Here is a 20,579-nt window from a genome sequence, read left to right on the forward strand (position 1 = left end):
GCCTGGCCACGTGTGCTCAGAGAGAAAAACATGAAGATTGCATGTCAGCTCAAAGTTCAGAGGAGCATGGTTGTTGAGACAATTGCAGGGATTCCTCAGTGCATCCTCCTCTTGTATAGGTAGGAGCCATGACCTCTGCAAGAAAAAATCACTGCCCGGGCTCACACAGAGCTCCAAATGCACTGTCTGCTAATTTTCCTTAAACATCTGCTGCTTTGGGATCTATAGAGTTGGATGTGGCCATGGAATATTCTAATCAGACAATTTCACCTTGCTTAGAGATCTTCTCTGAATTTTCTCTCCTCCATTTTCATTGTGTCTAAAATCTCCTCTGTGCATCAATGGTCTATAATCCAGACACAGATCATAAACCAAAGAATCAGGTCAATTGAAGCCGAGCAGACAACCACGTGCAGAGAGCTGACTTTACCTCCAGCTCCTCTGCAAATGCCAACTCAGGACTCTTCAAGTAGATGTTTTGTTGTCAAGTTGACAACTGGTAAGGCTCCTGGTTAAAAGAAGATACTTTCGATTAAATGGTTCAAACCAGAGTTGGCCTGAGAAGTGCACAATGTTCCTCATCCACCTGTCCCTGGCTATTTCCTGAGATTCCTCGAATAGGAGTTATTTAGAGAAATACAGGTGGTAAAGGACAAGAACTTGGCTGTGAGCTGAGAACTCCCATTAGAGGCATTTCTGAGTAAAACCAGAACAAGTTGCTTAAATAAAACCAAATATACATCTTCTTGTAATTACTACCATTTTCCCAATAAATTACCCTGTTTTACAAAGATATATAATGATGGAACTTTTTTACGGTAATTGAATGAATGAGAGATACCTCTTATTGGGCTTTTACTACAGGTGTGGTTGTCTATTAGTCTTTTATATAAATGTGATGCCTTTTAATAAACCTTGAGGTAAATATTTCTTTCCCGATTTACAGATGACAATTTTGAGGTGCACTGAGATTAAGGAACTGTCTCAGAGGGATGGACCAGAAACAATTCTGTTTTCAAGGATCTCAGGGGAGTAAATTATTATTTCCTTTCCCCTTAAGCTGCACATGTCTTTGCATTTCTACACCCAAAGTACGTGCTTAGCCAACATATGTGGATCAACTGATGTGCATGGGAGTAGGTACCCCAAGTCCCTCTGCAAGTGCGCTTTCTCCTGGTCTCACAGGCATCCCACAGGCAGAGAGGCATTGCTCTGTGCTTTCCGTTGGCTTTGAGCAAGTCCCTGTTCTGTCTAGGTTTCAAAGTCTCTACATGGAAAATAAAACCATACCACCTGCCACACTTAGGTGATAGGTATAATTAAATGAAAGCATCTCACAAAAAAAGCATCTCACAGAGATCACACAACTGAAGCACCACCATCATGATCTAGGGCCACAAGCCATCAGAGAATGAGGGACCTCAGAGCCAGAAAGGAAATTCAGTGTTCTATTTTAGTAGTACTGGGAGATTTTGGAAATGGTACTACCCTTTTTATACTACTGTTGTGCAAAATACCACTAGAATAACAAACAAACATCCAAAAACATGAACTCAAGAATATTTTCCACTCACTCTACTTTATAAATCACTGATGGATCAAATCCAGTCTTCAAGATTCGATAATCAGAAAACTGAGTCTCCAGAAGACTCTGAGGTTGTTCTATGAAGCCAAAACATAACACTTATGAAAAGCAGAATGCTTATCCCCTAAGATCAGTGGCTATAAATTCTAGTACTTGAATATGAATGGTGGAAGTATTCAGGTACTAGAATTTATAGTCACTGCAATAAGACAAAAGGAAAAATAAGAAAAGGCCAACAAATTGGAAGAGAAAAAGTTTCTCTGCTTTTGCAGATGACATAGTTTTCTATTTAGAAATCCCAAGGCATATTAAAGGAAATAAATAGGTAAAAAATAATTTTAAGAACCTTCTGAAATGAATTAGTGATTTCAGCAATGTCACAGAATATAAGAGCAACACAAAAATTGTATTTACATATACTAACAATTTATTGATAAAAATTTGAAAAAATGATCCCAAGTTATACACTGCATTATTGAAATATTTTATGATTCCTCTCTTTATTCACATTAAGTTGCTGAAATGACCACATTTTAGATATGGAGAACAGATTAGTGTGCCAGGGATTAAGGGCGGATGTGGGTGGGGCCACAAAGGGACAAATGGGAAATCTTGAGATGAAGAAAACGTTCTTTATTGTCGATCAATACTCTGGTTGGGATAGTATATTGTTTTTCTAGAAGTTACCACTGCAGGAAACTAGGTAGAGGCACATGAGATATCTGTTATTATTTCTTTTAATTTAATTTTAAATGAAAAGCTTAATTTTGAATACACACAGTTTGGATATTATAAAAAAAGTACAATACAATATTAGTTACAATTTTTATTGTCGTTCTTACTAGTAAAAGTAATATTAAAGAGAAAGATTGAAAGGGAGTAAACATTACGAAAAAAATGAGAAAGAATTTTAAGCACAGACAGGATCATCCAGCCATGGTTCGGCATTTTGGCTGTGGGGGTCAGAGTGGAGGAGTCAGGCCGCAGGGGCTGTCCAGGGTCTCCCCAGCTCTCCTGAGGATGCTGTGGGTAGAAGGCTGTTGGAGGGTGGATAAGGGCACCTGTGCTTCTGTAAGGCACGGGAGGGAGGCTGAGTTCCCCAGCAGCCTCCTCTGCAGTGAAGGGAGGGCCGGGTGAATCGGCAAAACCACGGACCAAATACTCCACCAGTCCTAGCTATTTCCTTTCCCCTCCCTTGTGGAAGAAATGAAGGCTTTACACTGGTCTCTCCTCAGCACCTACGAACTTCTGGCATGTTCTCACTAACATGGATGGGCTTGGCACAGGCAGTCAGTGCCATGAACCCCACTTCCCCTCTCACCCCAGCGCCCAGTACCATAGCGATGACCCTCAGGGACTCTGCGAGCCACCGAGGCTCCCCATTCCCTCGCTTCCTTGTTGGCCTGGGGGACCCAGAGGGCCGCTCACCTTCTTCCCTGGACGCTACAGGACAAGTTTATTTCTGCATGCTTCTAACATCCTCAGAGCCAGCCTCCTGAGCTGGGACAGGAAGCCAGGTGCCCCAGGTCAAGCACAAGGAGCGGCCAGTCCTGTTCCTGGCTGTGGTCTGATTAGCACAGGCTGCTCTTGTCCTGACATCATGCCACAGTGAGTGACCTCTGCGGTCTCCCAGAGATGGGGACGATTACATAACCGGAGCAATTATGCAAAAGGAGTTGGGCCTGCAGCCTGGAACGGAGGGGAAGCACTGAGGACAAAGACAGAGGAACCATTCAACTGGATCCAGCATCCAGGCCACAGCACAAATCACTCTCAGGAAACTTCCGGGCTTCTCCTGGGCTCTTCTGAGGCATCCCATCACCTCATCCTAAGAAGACAAACAGTGACTTCAAGGTCAGGCCACCTCTTTGATTTACTTGGTGAAATGTTATAAATGTAAGTTGTGCAGGTTCTTATTAGGATTCCTTTCTAGTCATTTAACAGGATTGAAGGAACTTTAAGGAAGAGAGGGCTCACCCAGTGCACCCTTGGCCAGGCTCTGCAAGACCCATTCTGTCCCATAGTTCGGCTCAGTGGTTCTGGGCAAGGTTCTTTTCCCCTCTGTGCTTTGACTTCGACCCGGTGAGAGTCACTAACTCACAGAAGCAAACAGTGGATCCTGCGGCTGTACCACTTCAGGTCCATGCATCTGAAATACAGAGGTTTTGTCTCAAGAAGGAGCTGGGATCCATTCTAGTTTTACCCTCTCCTAAAGAAAGACCTGCTTGGCCCACCGTGAACTGGAGACGGTGCCAGCCCGCATCTCAGGCTGGAAATCAATGACTGTGGAGGAAGAAGCATCTTATAGGCTGCACAGTGAGGCCTAATGTAAGGGGCTATTTATACAGGAAAAATGTGCTTATGGTAAACAAAAACTTGACAGCTAGAAATCTAATCCGTCTCTGATTATTAAGGTTCAAAATGACCCTGGAGTCTCTCTCCAGTGCAATATTTGGCTGAGTGATATTCTTAAAGTCTCTATTGGATTATACATATGCCAGTGACTTTTGACCAGGTAGTGATAGAACAGAGTGAGAACTTGGTGCAGATTCCTTGCCCCATATATATTCATTCTAAAGGTAGTACTTGGGGGTCTTGATGAAAGAACCCCTAGAAATAGTATATTCCAGACTCTCCATTTCCTGCTAAAGAGAAGGGAGCCCAAGCAATTTAATGATTTTCTCTGTATCATACAGGAAGTTGGTGGAAGGGCTAAAATGACTCTCATCTGCTCTAGGCAATGGGAAACTTCTGGGTCTTCTAGCCCTAACTTTGTATCTGACCATTCTACTTTCCCTTACTGCACAGAATCTTCTGTAATTTGCTACTCTAGAGTAGAACTAAGGATGGACAATCCAAATAATATTCACTTTTTAATAAGTACATGTATAGCCATCAGTGCTGCCAATATGGAATGCCACCTTAGGAAACCAGCTCCTGCTTACTGGATTTGTTCTAGAGGTTGGATTATGTCAGATGGAGGTGGAGATGCTGAGCTGGTTCACTGGACCCCATCTAACATTCCTAAGTAATGATACTTCATTCCTAATCCAATAGCCCTCATGGATGACTTAAGTATAACTACTTGATAGGTCAATTGAACAAACAAATACCCAATCACATGCCTTCATGTGAAGGAGACTCACATTTACATCTGGTGCCAGAACTTACTGATGGTGTGAATTTAAACTGGTCTGAACTGGTTCAAACCAATTTGAACCTGTTTGATGTTTCTGAATATTCAAGAATGCCCATGCAGCAGGGACCATCTATGAGTTCCTGAAGACTGCTGTAACAAATTATCACAAATTGGGTGGTTTCAAATACAGAATGTCTTCTCTCATAATTCTGTGAGCTAAAAATCTGTGGTTCAGGAGTACATTCTCCCTCTGGGGGCTTGGGAGAGAATCTGTCCCTTACCTCTTCCAGCTTCTGATGGCTGCCCCAGCATTCCTGGGCTTGTGGTCACATCACTTCAATCTCTGCCTTCATCTCCACATTGATTTTTTCCTCTGTGTGTCTGTGTGTCTAAGGACATTTTTATTAAATTGACAACACTCCCAGATTATCCAGGATGATCTCCTCATTTCAAGGTGCTTAATTTAACTACAACTGTAAAGACTCTTTTGCAAATAAGGTGACATTCACAGCTTCCAGTGGTCGGGATGTGGACATATCTTTCAGAGGATCACCATTCAACCCACTAGGGAGAGTGTACTGAATGTGAGCCTAGTGAATGCCTGCCATACAGAGATGGACCTCAGAGAATGCCAGTGGACCCTCACACAAGCATCTAGGGGAGAATCTAGCTGCCTATGTTCCTCCAACACGGGTTTCCACCTAGGTAACTAGGCTACTGTTGAACCTACAATCAGCTACCATTCATTGTGCATCTGCTGTAAATCTGTGGACTTAGATGCTGGCCCTGGTTAGGTCCTCACAACTGTGCAACTGGAAACTGAGGCCAAATCCCTTGTGGGGCACACAGGCTGTGAATGGCAGAGCCTGAAGTCAACCGCAGGCAGGCCAATTGCTCTCTAGATGCGCATGCTGTCTCTCCCACATGAGGAAGCAGCCCCTGAACAGATCCAATGTTTAGCTGATTCTGGCTCCTTCAGGAGTGTCCCTTGCTGCGAACAGCCAATGAGAAGGCAGGGCCTGTCTTGTTGTCCTGGTTTCTAGACCAACCAATCCTAGATGCAGAACAGTCCTCAGAAAATATTCTCAGCTTTTCCCAAAAACATGTATGCATTTTCTAGCTTTGGAAAAGTCATCTTATGCATAATATAATTAGACTACTAATCAAATTTTTCATGAAAATGTTTTCTGAAAGGGTTCACATTATGAATTATGGGACACTTGCTTTTACTTGTCTCATCTTATTTAAAAACAAGGAGCACCATGATTAGACGTCTCTTACATGAATATTTGGGCTTTTCCAAAGAACACTCCACTGAGGAGTGAAGTGTTTGGAAGCAGTTTTAATCCAGCACGAGACCGGAATTTGTAGTTCAGTAAAGTTAGTTGATGGAAAAAAATTCAGATACCTGTGGGTTTCAAGGCTTGGAATAGTTTTCACAACTGGTGATTCTATTCCATTTTGGTCCACTCCCTTCTAATTTTCTCAGTAGGGCCATAGTGGGTGTAGGCAGTCCCTGTGAAGATCAGAAGGCAGTGATGCTTTGGGCCACAAGTTCATCTTTCTGCAGTCCTCTTGGTCTGAGTTAGGAAAGACTACTCTTAAATAAGGTGCAAACAGTTTGGTACAGGCAATTTTGAAAGATCCCACAGGAATCTAAGCACTACAATTCTGGAGGAACAATGATGGTTGGAACACACTCAAAGAAGAGACGAGACCAGAATTAGCTGATCTCCTCTGGAGACCAGGCTGTAGGAGATGTTGTTGAAGGGCATGGTGGTGGTCCTCCAATCTCTAAGTTCAGGCATCTGTAGACAATCTGCTAAATCTCAAGGGATAAAAAGAGGACCAAAATAGGCAAAAGGTGCAAGAAGACAGCAGATGTTAAGTTCCAGCATCCAGGGGTTCCCACATAGCACACCCCCAAAATATCTTTAATGAATGAATGAATGAATGAAAGCCTGGGAATGGAAAAGGCTTTGGTGTAGAAAAATCACATTTTCAGTCTAATAAACCCAGCTTCGGTCCGCTAGCTCTTAGATGCATGTATTTGGGTGAGTTACTAAAGATTTTTGAGTTGAGGATAATGACGTTCTTTTCCCAGGACTGTCATGAAGGTTAAAATTAGATGAGGTCTGGTGTGTGGAAGTATTTCTAGGTTAGGCTTGACTAGGGCACACAGAGAGCTAAAGAGGAGGCTCATGGTCCAGGCAAGAGCAGATGTGGCAGGTGTAAGGACGCAGTCACAGACGCTGCTGAGAAGGCACCTGCCGCAGGCCCCACTGAAGCACTGCTGTGTGTGATGATGGCCTTGGGCCACGTGATAACATGGGATGCCTTAAACCACACGTGGGAAATGTTGAAGGCGTGGAGGAGGTGCTTGTAAACCGCTTTTAATTTTTTTTTTTTTTTTTTTTTACATTTTTGCTTTGGTCCTAAGCAGGAAAGTTTCTTAGGTGAAATAGTTCCTTCTTCAAATGAGAGTTTAGACCTTAGTTCTTCGAGTAGTTGGTGTTCACTATGATTCTATGAAGCAAACGCTGTGCTGTTGAAATCAATAGTTTCTGTTTCCTAAACGTGAAATTAGGGGACACCGTGTTAGTTCTCCATCAATTGAAAAGGCACGTGACTTTCTCATCACCTTCAAGGTAGAGGCTGGTGCGGAGCCGGGGCTTCTGTTTCCTCCCCACACACTCAGTTCTCACCTCCTCCTCAACCCTCTGCCCCAGTGATTCACAGCTCTGAGGAGCTTCTCCAGACTCCACCACAAACATACAGTTTTTTACTTTCTGTCAGTTTTTGACTCTTCTACCCACTTCTACCACAGCATAAGTGAAGTCACAGTAGCCCCATTTAAGAAGGGCCAGCCGGTGACCACGGGTGCACATAGGGCTCTGCACACTCTGCCTTACGCAATCCTTTCCGTAACTTTGGGAGTCGGTGTTATTTTCTTCATGTCACAAAGAGCTGAGGAATCTTCCTGACAGTCACACACCTGACAAGAGACAGAGCCTAAAACTGAGATGAAGTTTGTCTGGGTCCAGTCATTTCCTCCACTTTACATTACACCGCGTCCCTTCTCACTGGGCTGGGAACAGGCTTCAGGGCAGATACTGCAACTAATTCGCTTCCTTGTTTTCTGGAGAGCCTGGGCTTTGGTGGGTGCTCTGGAAATTGTGTTAGTAGTATTAAAAGGGCTTCCTAAGTAGTGACTCCTAGGGAGGAGTGGGACACACACACACACACACACACACACACACACACTCAGCCTATTAAGGAAACCTTTGCAGCCTTGCCAAATGAACACAGAGCCCCTGCTGTCTGGCCAGAGGATCCCAGCAGCCTCCTGACGTGACTTCTGCCCAGCCAGCACCGTACCAGGATTAAGACTGAAATAAGGATGGAGCTGCTCTCGGACCACCGCATCCTTGGAGTCCTGTGCTGGTCAACGCAGTCAGTGACTTGGAGCTGGCCCCGGAGAGCTGGGGAAGGCGGCTTCCAGAGAGATCACAGCAGGTGGGCTTGGTTTGAAGTTTGTACACGTGGCCACGTCCACCAACAGCAAGGAGAAGCTAAATTGCCGCTGGCGTTGTTCGCTTCTGAGGGTTGCTTTAGCCAGTCACAGGTTAGGTAGCTCACAGCAATAGAAGCATATCCCCTCACATGGAGGCCAGATGACGGAAACCCAGGAGCTGGCAGGCGGAGCTCACTCTGGGGGCTCTGGAGAGCTTTCCTCCGTCCCTCCCCCAGGGCCTGTTGGCTCAGGTGTCCCTGGGCTGTGGCTGCCACACCCAGGCTCTGCCCAAGTGATCACGCTGCTTCTTCCTCTCCTCTGCTTCCTCGTCTTGGGTCTACTTACAAGGATGCTCGCAGTCTTATTGAGGGCCCACGTGAAGTACCCTGGGAAAGCTCCCGTGAGCCTGAACGATTTGTAAAGATCTTTTTCCACATAAGGTAACGTCCATAGGTTAGGGGGTTTAGGGCATGACGTACTCTACTGGAGCCACTCTCAATTCCACTGTAGTTCGTATGACATCAGGAGCATCTCCTGGAAAGCATACTCAGAAACCACGTCCTTAGGCTCAGGATTAGAAGGTGGTGTGTAGGAATCCAGGTTCCCTGATGGTTCATCCATCTGGGTTTTGGAAACCCAAGACTCTGACAAATGTCAGGATATAATCAACTCAAGTCATTTCCAGAAGGATCTTTCTAAAACACAAGTCAGAACATGTCATATTTCAGGTTAACGCTTCTACTGCTCTGTGTCCCTCTTAACCTCCTTTCATATGACACTCCATGTTGGACGCTTTGAAACTTTCCAAAGGTACCAAGTCTTCTCCTGACTCCAGTTCTTTACACATGCTCCCACTGTGGAGCGCCCCTCCCTGCCCTCCGTTAGAGCAGTTACCTCTTCTGCATACTCTGCACGTTGCAGGGAATTTCTTTCCCCCTGACCTGGGCAATTTGGTGGCCTCCCTGTCCGTCCACTTTCCCATCACAGACAGCCCTGTGCAGTCTGATTGCAGGGTTGCTTCTCCCCAATGGATTGTGAGCTCATTGATGAGAGCTGCACCTGGCTCAGCTCTTTTACTCCAGTTCCTGGCAGAGTGTGTCTGATATACAAAAGAAATTCAGTACATGTTTACTACAAAAGGAAGAACAAACAATTACAACGGGCCTGAAGTCTCCTTCAAGGTCTTTACCAAATTTTCTTAGCATGTTAATTCCAATGAGAAGTTTAAAAAGAAAAAAAAAACCCACTAAGTTTCAAATGGCACTATATTAAAAATATAACAAAAAGTTATGTTTTGTTTTCTTTTCATTTGTGGTCCTGAATCTCTTTCATTTTGGGGAATTACTTTTGGTTTACGAAACGCAATTTCAAATTTCATCTCACATACCGGTCAAATGAGTGAAGCAGGGTAGACATTATTATCTTCATTTTGTGGATGGGAACACGGAACCAGTTAGATAAATTGACTTGCCCCAGGGCACCCAAGCATTCAGTATGAAACCAAAATGATCTGACTCAAAGCCAGCAGAATTTGTATTGCCCAAGTTTAGAACTTGAGTTACAACTTATTAAAGTTCACTAGGAAATGGTTGCTGGAATCAAGCTGATCGGTGGTGCACATAGAATATGCAGAAGCCGAGACCCCTCTGAATGCGAAGAAAGAAACTGAGAGTGAGACCAAGGGGCTGATGTCTGCCTGACCCACCACTCCTATAGCAATGGCAAAGCCAATCACCACTTGCCAAGTGCAGCGTCTGCTGGACTGGGTCCAAACTCCAACAGAGCTTGGGTAAGCATGTGGTCTAAGACGTATGGGGACCTTTAAATCCTTAAACTGAGCAGTAAATATTGGAGTTAGAGAAGACAAAGAAAAGGGTGTCAGAGCTGGTGCATTGTGCCCTGAGGTCGGGGTACCCCTCCAGCCAGAAGTTCACAAAGCAGGACAAGCCACACCCATGTGGATGATCTTTACAGGCAGAGTGACCCGCCCAGTAAGAGACATGACTCAAAGCGTGTCCAATTAGATTAGTGTGCATCTCCTTGGGGCAGGGACAGGAGGGAAGGAGAATCATGGGGTTCAGCCTGACGTGAATAGGATCCTGAGGACCAGGGCGGCAGGAAACCAGGACCATTCCCTTCACCAGGTTCTCCTTCAAAACTGCCCTCACAAAGGCCAGGCCAGGTCAGGAGACCTGGAGACAGCAGCTGGGTGACACGCACTCAGGGCCTCTCAACGATGTCCTTGTCTCCTGAACTGTGGCCTCCAGAGGAGGGTGGGCTCCACCAGGGCATGTGCCGATGCCCCGGGACACAAATCTGGCACTTCTGATCACGTTGATTTTGTCAACCGTCCGTCTTAAAAGTTCCTGAAGTTTAACTATAAGTTTGATAAGGAGCATAAAAATGTTTAAGTGCAGTAGTTCAAGTACATCACTTATAAAGAAAGACACACAAGAGAGGTAAAATTAAAATAAAATGAAGAAGGCTGGCCTAGAGACACCAAACTGGTCAACCCAGCAACATAACTGTCATGCTGGAGGGTTCTCAGTGGCTCCCAAACCCAACCCACAAGTCCGCAAAGAGCTAGTTTGTAAGAATAATGGTGAAAAATACAAAATTTCAGGCACTGTATCTGCAGATGTCAATTCTGTAGACTCAGAATAGGGTCCAGCAATCTCTATTTCCCATCTTCTCCAAAAAGGGTTCCAAAAACTGGACAGAAGGGTGTCTAAAGCTCTAACATGGCTATTTTGTGATTCTGTTAATTTCTCTAGTGGGGAGGGAAGCACCAAGATCAGGAATGTCTGCAGCTAGCATCGGGTTTCCATGGTCTACTCTCAGACATGGCACCAGGGCATCTCAGCTCCCTTTTCTACCCAACAGAGATGGTGAAGTAATGGCTAATGTTCAGTGCTTACCACAAGCCCAGCATGCTCAACAGTGGGAATGTAGTAACTCCCTTAACTCATCGCCTTCATGAGGACACGCAGGTTTGCTCTCCCTGTGTAATACATAGAGTATTGAGAGAGTGGCTTGCCCCAGGTCACAGACAATGAATAGCACAGCCAGGCTGGGAACTCTAGCAATCCATCCGGGCCCGTTCTTGCACACAGTGGCATCAGAACCAAGTGATAACTGATGGAGTGGAAAAATGGCTGATGTGCCAATCACTGGACCCAGGGGTTCAATAATTCCATGATTCCAAAGGAAGGGGACATAGGAAACTGTCCATGTGCCTTTGAGATTTGCTGAGTTGGATATTGCCTAGCGACTTGAGCATGGTGCTGTAGGAGGAATATGGAGCTGGTCCCCAGGGGCCAGGGCGCTACACATGCCGTTACAAGATCAGTCCCCGGTATAAGCCCCTCTGCAGTCATCAGCTTCCTATTTGCAACACAGGTACAGGTGCGCTGTGTCACTAAGAATTGTGTTCTGTGCCTGAATGCCTGTAGGTGAAATTTTGAAAAACATGCTTATTTGAGTAGGAAACGCTGACACTACCTCCCACGGCTGGGCCCACCTGACTGCAGGTATCTGAGTGACTGCGTAGACACTGACAGAGGCTGAGGCAGCTGCGTCTGAAGCCTGGGCATTGCTGCTTCTCTGCCTTGTCAACACCCACACTGTCATTTTCCATAGAATGATGGGGACAGGATGACTTGAAGCCAGGTTGGCTGAACGTGGTATGTGGCAGGTGGAGAAGTATGAGCCTGACATGTCTGCCAGCTATCCCCAAGGGCTAGCGTCTCCTCCAGGGCGATGGTTTAAACAATGATCTGGTCTCAGATCCTCTGTTTTTAACACTTTCCCTTACTGTTTTGAGGTGATCAGAGAGACCTTCAAAGCTGTAAGACGCACAAGGGCAAGTGACAGAGGTTATGCTGCGACTTTGATGACCACGATATTTTGAACTCTATTGTAAATTCACTCAGTGAGTTTGGGCAGGTCTTTTTTCTTTCCTGGATGCCTTAACCCTTATGAGTGGCAATAAATAAACACACAAGGTATGGCTCACAGCCATCAACTCACATCAACACAGTCCCCGAGAGACAGGCATTGTGTGCACTATCAGCAACAAGATAACATCTGGAGGTTGAATGAATGACTGTGCTCAGGTTAGCCAGCAGGAGGGCAAGCTGGAATGGAGTCTGCTCATCCAGCTTCTCTGGGGTCCTGTGCTGTAAGCTGGCCGCCTCCCTAGCTGCTAAATCCGTCCAGCCAGAGGCTTGCACTAAGCCCAGTCTTCCTTCGCCTGCAGAGGTCTGGGTGGGGTGTGGTGTCATTTGACACAAAGAGTTCTTTCACCAGCTGTCCCCTCTGAGGACCACCCAGAACAAAGTTGGTTTCAGCCACAGCTGGACACATTTAGGTCAGATCTGTAGAGGAATTTCCTGGCAGAGTGGCTAGGCCATGGACAAGATCCCGAGCAAAGTGGTGATTTTCGTCTTCAGAGGATGTGAAAATCAGAGCGATTTCCCCCACCTATATGTAGCACTTGCATTGACTCTGCATCCTGTTCTGTTCATTCCTTTGAGTGCAGGCAGATCCGTGGAACCCAGGAGACACAAAATGATGCCCTCAACCTCAGAACGAGAAAGCTCCCTCGGGTAGTTGAAAGAGGCAGTTAGTGTGCACATGGTTGTCTCACCACTGTCTGGCTGCCCAGGACAGAGCCAAAAGTAAGACAGGGTCCTTGTCTGCAAGAAGATTTGATTCTTTTTTTTTTTTTTTTTGGCTTTTTTTTTTTTATTGGTTGTTCACAACATTACAAAGCTCTTGACATATCATATTTCATACATTAGATTGAAGTGGGTTATGAACTCCCAATTTTACCCCAAATGCAGATTGCAGAATCACGTCGGTTATACATCCACAATTTTACATAATGCCCAATTAGTAATTGTTGTATTCTGCTACCTTTCAAGAAGATCTGATTCTAATAAGGGTCAAGTGGGATCTTGTTATAAGATGCAGTGGAGAACCCGGTAGAAAGAAACTGGGGTCACCGCAACAGGATGCTCCGAGAAGGCCTCCCTGCAGAGGCACTTTTTAAGTTATGATTTGAGGACTGAAAGGAGCATGCCCAGGGACAATCAGAAAAGAGAAAAAGGGGCAATAAATGCAGAGACTGGAGTCAAGCGCACCCAGTACTGCGCGTCCCTCCTGCTAGCTGACTGTCTCTCTGAGCTTGCGCCTTTTTCACCGGTAAAAGGAGGGCAGTGTCAGTTCCTCTTCATTGGCTTGTGGTGGAGGTTAAATAAAAGAGAGAAACGTCCAGCACATTCCTAACACCGAAATTACTCCCTCCTGTGGCAGTTGGACGTGCAGGTGTGTGGGAAAAGGAATTGGGTAGAACCCCTTGCAGTCTGGGGTTCTGAGTGGAATGGGCACTGAAGAGCAAGTGCATCCGACCTTGGGTTCAGAGCGGCCCTGACTACCAGGGAGACGCTCGTCAGGACAGCTCTGCTCTTTCAATCTGGGTTTCCCTGTCTTTAAGCTGTAGACAGAATTATGCTTTCCTTGGAGAGCTACTGAGAGGACCATAGTTACTTATTCGGCAACATGCTTACTGGAGACTTGCTCTCTGCAAAGTCCTGTTTAATGAATTACTGCGGTTCAAAGGGAAAAGAGAAGACAAACCTTGTACTCATGGGGCTTCCAGTCTAATGAGAACGAAGAGGCAAACCACAAAGACCCAAATAATGAGGAAATGGAAGCGAACGTTACTCAGAGCAGCTATAATGGTGGATGATTTGGCCAGCAGGTGAGCTCAGCACCCCCAGGTACTGAGGAGGAAGCAGTAGTGGTCCCCCACACTGAGATTCCTTTCTCTAGACTAGGAAGTCTGCTTACAGCTGCTGCCATATTTAATCTCCCCAAGAAACCTGAGAGGGAGGCATGTGCACCCTCAATTTGTGAACGAAAACAGCTGATCTTTCAGTTCTGAGGAAATGATGGATAGCAGCTCCATATTTGGAATTCATGGTTGGCAAGAGAGGATCCCTTCCTAGAGGGCCTGAGGCAATGAGGTAGCTTTATCTGGGTCTTGGAAGGATGGCCACGGAGTGTGACTTGTCCCCAAGCTGGGGCCCAGGATTAGGAACTTCTGTGTGTGTGTAAGCAGCTGCAGAGTTAGGATGTGGGCAATATGGAAGCCAAGGAGGTGCAGGGTAAGGTCTCTCTTCAAAATGAGACTTGCTGTGGCATTACCAGGCACTTGCAGGTTGAGACTGAGCTTTTCCAGGGAAATGCCAAATGGCACCTGAGCATGGAGGTTGCCCAGGACAGGGCCTGTCTTCAAGCACAGGACACCTGTCTCTGGAGCTCCTTGCTGCGTGCCCAGGTGAGCCACCCTCACCCTCACTATCACAGGGGTCAGGTCTGCATCCTGGTCTGAAAGCTCTAGATGCCCAATCTGGTGTCTCCTCCCCTCTCTCTCACAAGCAGTACCCCTTAACTCCGTGGTGTTCCTTAGCTGACACAGGTGGGGGCTGAGCAGGTCACAGGTGAGCACCTGCCCTGCTGCTGGATGTGCTGAGCCAAGTCCCTATGAGTTGTGGGGACAGGTCTTATTGTGTGTCCATCACGAGATAGCAAGACCCAACTGAAAATATCTGACCTTCCTTAATCTCTGAACATTTCTTGGGGCCTTTTGTAACTTCTCCACATTTTCCCTGTATTTTTTTTCTTTCTTCTTTTTTTAATTGGAATAATTTCTAATGCTCCCAGTGGGTCGAAATCTTTTGTGTTCCATTTTAAGGAGTAGTGGCATCAGAAAACCAATGGAAAATGCAAATATATCACAATGAATCCTATTCTTGTGGATAATTAAAATGAGTCAATGAAAAGTTAATAGAAAAATGAAACATTAGAAAAAGACTTTGTGAACTTAATTTATTTGCCATTTAGAATACACTGTTGCTGGGTGCCGTGGGGCATGTCTGAAATCTCAGCTACTCCTGAGGCTGAGGAAGGAGGATCTTCTGTTGGAAGCCAGCCTCAACAACTTAGCAAGAGAACCTGTCTCCTAAATAAAATTTTTGAAAGACCTGGGGTGTGGCTCCGTGGTGGAACACCTGTTTAGCAGGTAGGACTTCCTGGGTTCAATCCCTACACTGCAAAGACCAAGAACCTCTTCTTGCATTCGCCTTCTTCTCAGTTGCCGGGGTGGTAAACTCCAGCCATCCTTGGCGATCAGCCCTGACTTCGCTGCCATTAGAAGTGCCCTATCATCTGGCAGTTTTAGATTTTTCCTTCTCTTCTCAATGTGCACATGCCTACCACCAGGCATTTTTGTTTCACTGTCTCAACTGTGAAATATTTATTTACTTCAATTAGGTATACATGACAGCAGAATGCATTTGATTCATTGTACACAATTGCAGCACAACTATTCATCTGGTTGTACACAATGTAGCATAGCACCATATGTGCAGTCATACATGTACCTAGGGTAATGATGTCCATCTCATTCCACCATCTTTCCTGCCCCCATGCACCCTCTCTTCCCCTCCCTCCCCTTTGTCCAATCAAAGTTCCTCCATTTTCCCCACATGGTCCCCATATTATGTATTAGCATCCACATATCAGAGAGAACATTCAGCCTTTGATTTTTTGGGATTAGCTTACTTCACTTAGCATGATATTTTTCAACTCCATCTATTTACCTTCAAATGCCATAATTTTATTCTCTTTAAATGTTGAGTAATATTCCATTGCATATATATACCATAGATCCTTTATCCATTCATCTATTGAATAGCATCTAGGTTGGTTCTACAGTTTAGCTATTGTGGCTGCGTCCCTATAGTATGCTGATTTTAAGTCCTTTGGGTATAGACCACGGAGCGGGATAGCTGGGTCAAATGGTGGTTAGATTTCAAGTTTTGTGAGGAATCTCCATACTGTTTTCCAGATTGTTTGCACCAATTTGCAGTCCCACCAGCAATGTATGAGTGTGCTTTCCCCCCCACATCCTTGCCAACACTTTTTGTTGTTTGTATTCTTGATAACTGCCATTCTGACTGGTGAGAGATGAAATCTTAGTTTTGATTTGCATTTCTCTAATTACTAGAGATGTTGAACGTCTTTTCATATATTTGTTGATAGATTGTATATCTTCTTCTGAGAAATGTCTGTTCAGCTCCTTAGCCCATTTATTGATTTGTTTGTTTCTTTGTTTTTTGGTGTTAAGTTTTTTGAGTTCTTTATATATCCTGGAGATTAGTGCTCTCCTGATGTTTGTGTGGCAAAAATTTGCTCCCAAAATGTAGGCTCTCTTTTCACCTCATTGATTGTTTCTTTTGCTGAGAAGAAGCTCTTTAGTTTGAATCCATCCCATTTATTAATTCTGAATTTCATAACAAGAATTAGGAGTTCACCGTTAAGGAAGTCAGGGCCTAATCCAATTATGATAAAGATTGAGGCTTACCTTTTCCTCTATTAGGCACAGGTTTTCTGGTCTATTTCCTAGGCCCTTGATCCACTTTGAATTTTGTGCATGATAAGAGATAGGAGTTTAATTTCATTTTGTTACATATGGATTTCCAGTTTTCCCAGCACCACTTGTTAAAGAGGCTGTCTTTTCTCTAATGTATGTTTTCAGCTCCTTTGTTTATTATGAGATAACCGTATTTATGTGGGTTCGTTTCTGTGTCTTCTGTACCATTGGTCTACATATCTATTTTGATGCCAATAGCATGTTGTTTTTGTTACTATAGCTTTGTAGTATAGTTTAAGGTCTGATATTATGATGCCTTCTGCTTCACTCTTCTTGCTAAGGATTGCTTTGGCTATTCTGGACCTCTTATTTTCAGATAAATTTCATAATTGCTTTTTAAAAATATGTTTAATTTTTAGTTGTAGTTGGACATAATATCTTTATTTTATTTATTTATTTTTTTGTGGTGCTGAGGATCGAACCCAGGGCCTCACACATGCTAGGCAAGCACTCTGCCGCTGGGCTACAACCCCAGCCCTCATGATTGCTTTTTGTATTTCCATGTTGGGACTTTAATTGAAAGCACATTAAGTCTGTATAGTGCTTTTGGTAGTATGGCTATTTGACAATATTAATTATGCCTATCCAAGAGCATGGGAAATCTTTTCATCTTCTAAGGTCTTCTTCAATCTCTTTCTTTAGTGTTCTGTAATCTTTTCATTTTAGAGGTCTTTCACCTCTTTTGTTGATTCCAAAGGGTTTTTTTTATGCTATTGTGAATGGGGTAGTTTTCCTAATTTCTCTTTCAGAGGATTCATCACTGATGTATAGAAATGCATTTGATTTATGGGTATGGATTTTATACCCTGCTACTTTGCTGAATTCGTTTATTAATTCTAAAAGTTTTCTGGTGGAGTGTTTTGGATCCTCTAAGTATAGAATCATGTTGTCAGCAAATAATGATAGTTTGAGTTCTTCTTTTCCTATTCGTATCCCTTTAACTTTTTCCGTCTGTCTAATTACACTGGCTAGAGTTTCAAAGACTATGTTGAACAGAAGTGATGAAAGAGGGCATCTCTGTCTCATTCCAATTTTTAGAGGGAATGCTTCCAACTTTCCTCCATTTAGAATGATATTGGCCTTGGGTTTAGCATAGGTAGCTTTTACAGTGTTGAGGTATGTTCCTACTATCCCTAGTTTTTCTAGTGCTTTGAAAGGATGCCATGTTTTGTCCAATGCTTTCTCTGCATCAATTAAGATAATCACATAATTCTTTAAGTATGTAGTGAATTACATTCATTGATTTCTGTATGTTGAACCAAACTTGCATCCCTGGATTGAACCCCATTTGATCATGGTGCACTATTTTCTAAATATGTTTTTTGTATGCAATTTGCCAGAATTTTATTGAGAATTTTTGCATCAATGTTCATTAGGGATATTGGTCTAAAATTTTCTTTCCTCTATGTGTCTCCACCTGGTTTTAGTATCAGAATGATACTAGCTTCATAGAATGAGTTTGGAAGGGTTCCTTCCTTTACTATTTCATGGAATACTTTGAGGAGTATTGGTGTTAATTTTTCTTTGTAGGTCTTATAGAACTCAGCTATGACTATTCTTGGTTGGTAGGCTTTTGATGGCAACTTCTATTGTAGGACCTTTTTATTTAGTTTGAGTTAAGCATAATAAATTAAGAAATTTGTCAGAGTCAGTTCAAGGTTTTCTATTTTATTAGAGTATAAATTTTCAAAATAATTTCCAATTATTTTCTGTATTTCAAAAGTATCTGTAATTATATTTCCTTTTTCATCACAAATTTTAGGAGTTTTCTTTCTCCTTTTCATTAGGGTGGCAAAGGGTTTGTCAATTTTATTTATTTTTTCAAAGAACCAGCTTTTTGTTTTGTCTATTTTTTGAACTGTTTCTTTTGTTTCAACTTCGTTAATTTCTGCCCTGATTTTAATTATTTCCTGCCTTCTACTGCTTTGAGTGTTGGTTTGTCCTTCTTTTTCTAAGGCTTTGAAATTTAATGTCAGGTAGTTTATTTGTTGGCTTTTTCTTCTTTTAATGAATGAGCTTAATGCAATAGACTTTCCTTTAGCGTTGTCTTTATAGTATCCTATAGACTTTGATAAGTTTTATCAGAGTTCTCATTTACCTCTAAGAATTTTTTTTATCTCCCCCCCGATGGTGTCTGTTAGCCATGTACCATTCAATAGTGTATTGTTTAGTCTCCAGGCTCTGGAATAGGTTCTATTTTTTTATTTTATCACTGATTTCTAATTTCATTCCTTTATGGTCAGATAGAATGCAGGGTAGTATCTCTCCCTCCCTCTCTCTCTCTCTCTCTCTCTCTCTCTCTCTCTCTCTCTCTCTCTCACTTTGCTAAGGCTTCTTTGGGGCATAACATGTGGTCCATTATGGAGAAGGAGCCATGTGCTCCTGAGAAGAAAGTGTATTCACTCATTGATGGGTGGACTATATAAAATATTCTATATGTAAGTCTAACTTGTTGTTTTATTAAGTTCTATAGTTTCCTTGTTTAGTTTCTGTTTGGGAGATCTACCCATTAGTGAGAGAGCTGTGTTAAAGTCACCCAGTATTATTATGTTGTGATCTATTTGGTTCTTATAGTTGAGAAGGGTCTGTTTGACATTCACAGAAGCCCCATTGTTTGGGGTATAGATATTTATGATGGTTATGTCCTGTTGATGTCTGAATCCCTTAAGCAGTATGACATGTCCTTCTTTATCCCTTTTCACTAGCTTTGGTTTGAAGACCACTTTATCTGATATGAGTATGGAAACCCCTGCTTTTTTACGAGGTCCATGTGAGTGGTACATTTTTTCCCACCCTTTCACCTTCAGACTGTGGATGTCTTTTCCTGTGAGATGAGTCTCTTGAAGGCAACATATGTTGGGTATTCTTTTTTAAAATCCAATCTGTTAGTCTATGTCTTTTAATTGATGAGTTTATGTCATTCACATTTAGGGTTATTATTAAAATATGACTTGCATACTCTGGGACATTTTGGTTTACTTTTGGTTTTTAACTTAACTTAGTTTCTCCTTTGATTGGCCTCTCTTTTAGTGTAGTTCCTCCCTTTGCTGATTTTCAAGGTTGTTTTTCATTTCCTCCTCCTGGAATATTTTGCTGAGGGTGTTCTGTACTGCAGGGTTTCTCACTGTAAATTCTTTTAACTTTTGTTTTTCATGAAAGGTTTTTATGTTGTCATCAAATTTGAAGCTTAATTTTGCTGGGTATAAGATTCTTCGTTAGCATATATTTTCTTTCAGAGCTTGATGTATGTTGTTCCAGGATCTCCTGGGTTTGCGGATCTGGGTTGAAAAATCTGCTGAGATCCAAATTCATCTTTCTCTATATGTGATCTGAATCCTCTCTCTTGCAGCCTTTAAGATTCTATCCTTATTCTATATGCAAGGCTTTTTCATTATAATATGTCTTGGTGTAGAACTGTTGTAATTTTGTACATTTGGTGTCCTGTAAGACTCTAGTATTAGATTTTCCAATTCATTCTGCATATTTGGGAAATTTTCTGATATTATTTCATTGAAGAGATTTGTGCATTCATTTGGTTTGAATCTCTGTGCCTTCCTCTATCCCAATAACTCTTAGATTTGGTCTTTTGAGGCTATCACATAATTCTCGGATGTTCTGTTAATGGTTTCTTACTATCTTCACTGTGTGGTCAGCTTTATTTTCCAGATCCTATATTTTGTCTTCATTATCTGATGTTCTGTCTTCCAAGTGATCTAGTCTGTTGGCGATGCTTTCTATTGAGTCTTATTTTATTAGATTTTATTTATTGTTTCCTTCATTTCAAGGATTTATGATTGTTTTTCCCCCCAGAATCTCTTATCTCTTTTTTGAAGTAATCTTT

The 20,579-nt window shown here is 43.1% G+C and overlaps 1 long non-coding RNA gene across 1 annotated transcript in view; it reads left to right on the forward strand.

Moving 5' to 3' along the window:
- The first annotated feature begins 3,132 nt into the window (after positions 1-3,132).
- LOC110598360 (uncharacterized) overlaps positions 3,133-20,579 on the forward strand; it is a 60,481-nt gene continuing 43,034 nt past the window's right edge. The window contains exon 1 of the long non-coding RNA XR_002484176.3: positions 3,133-3,439. This is a non-coding gene — a long non-coding RNA (uncharacterized LOC110598360). The remainder of the gene's footprint in view (positions 3,440-20,579) is intronic.

This window comes from Ictidomys tridecemlineatus, chromosome 12 (assembly GCF_052094955.1).
Source record: "Ictidomys tridecemlineatus isolate mIctTri1 chromosome 12, mIctTri1.hap1, whole genome shotgun sequence".
Lineage (NCBI taxonomy): Eukaryota > Metazoa > Chordata > Mammalia > Rodentia > Sciuridae > Ictidomys > Ictidomys tridecemlineatus.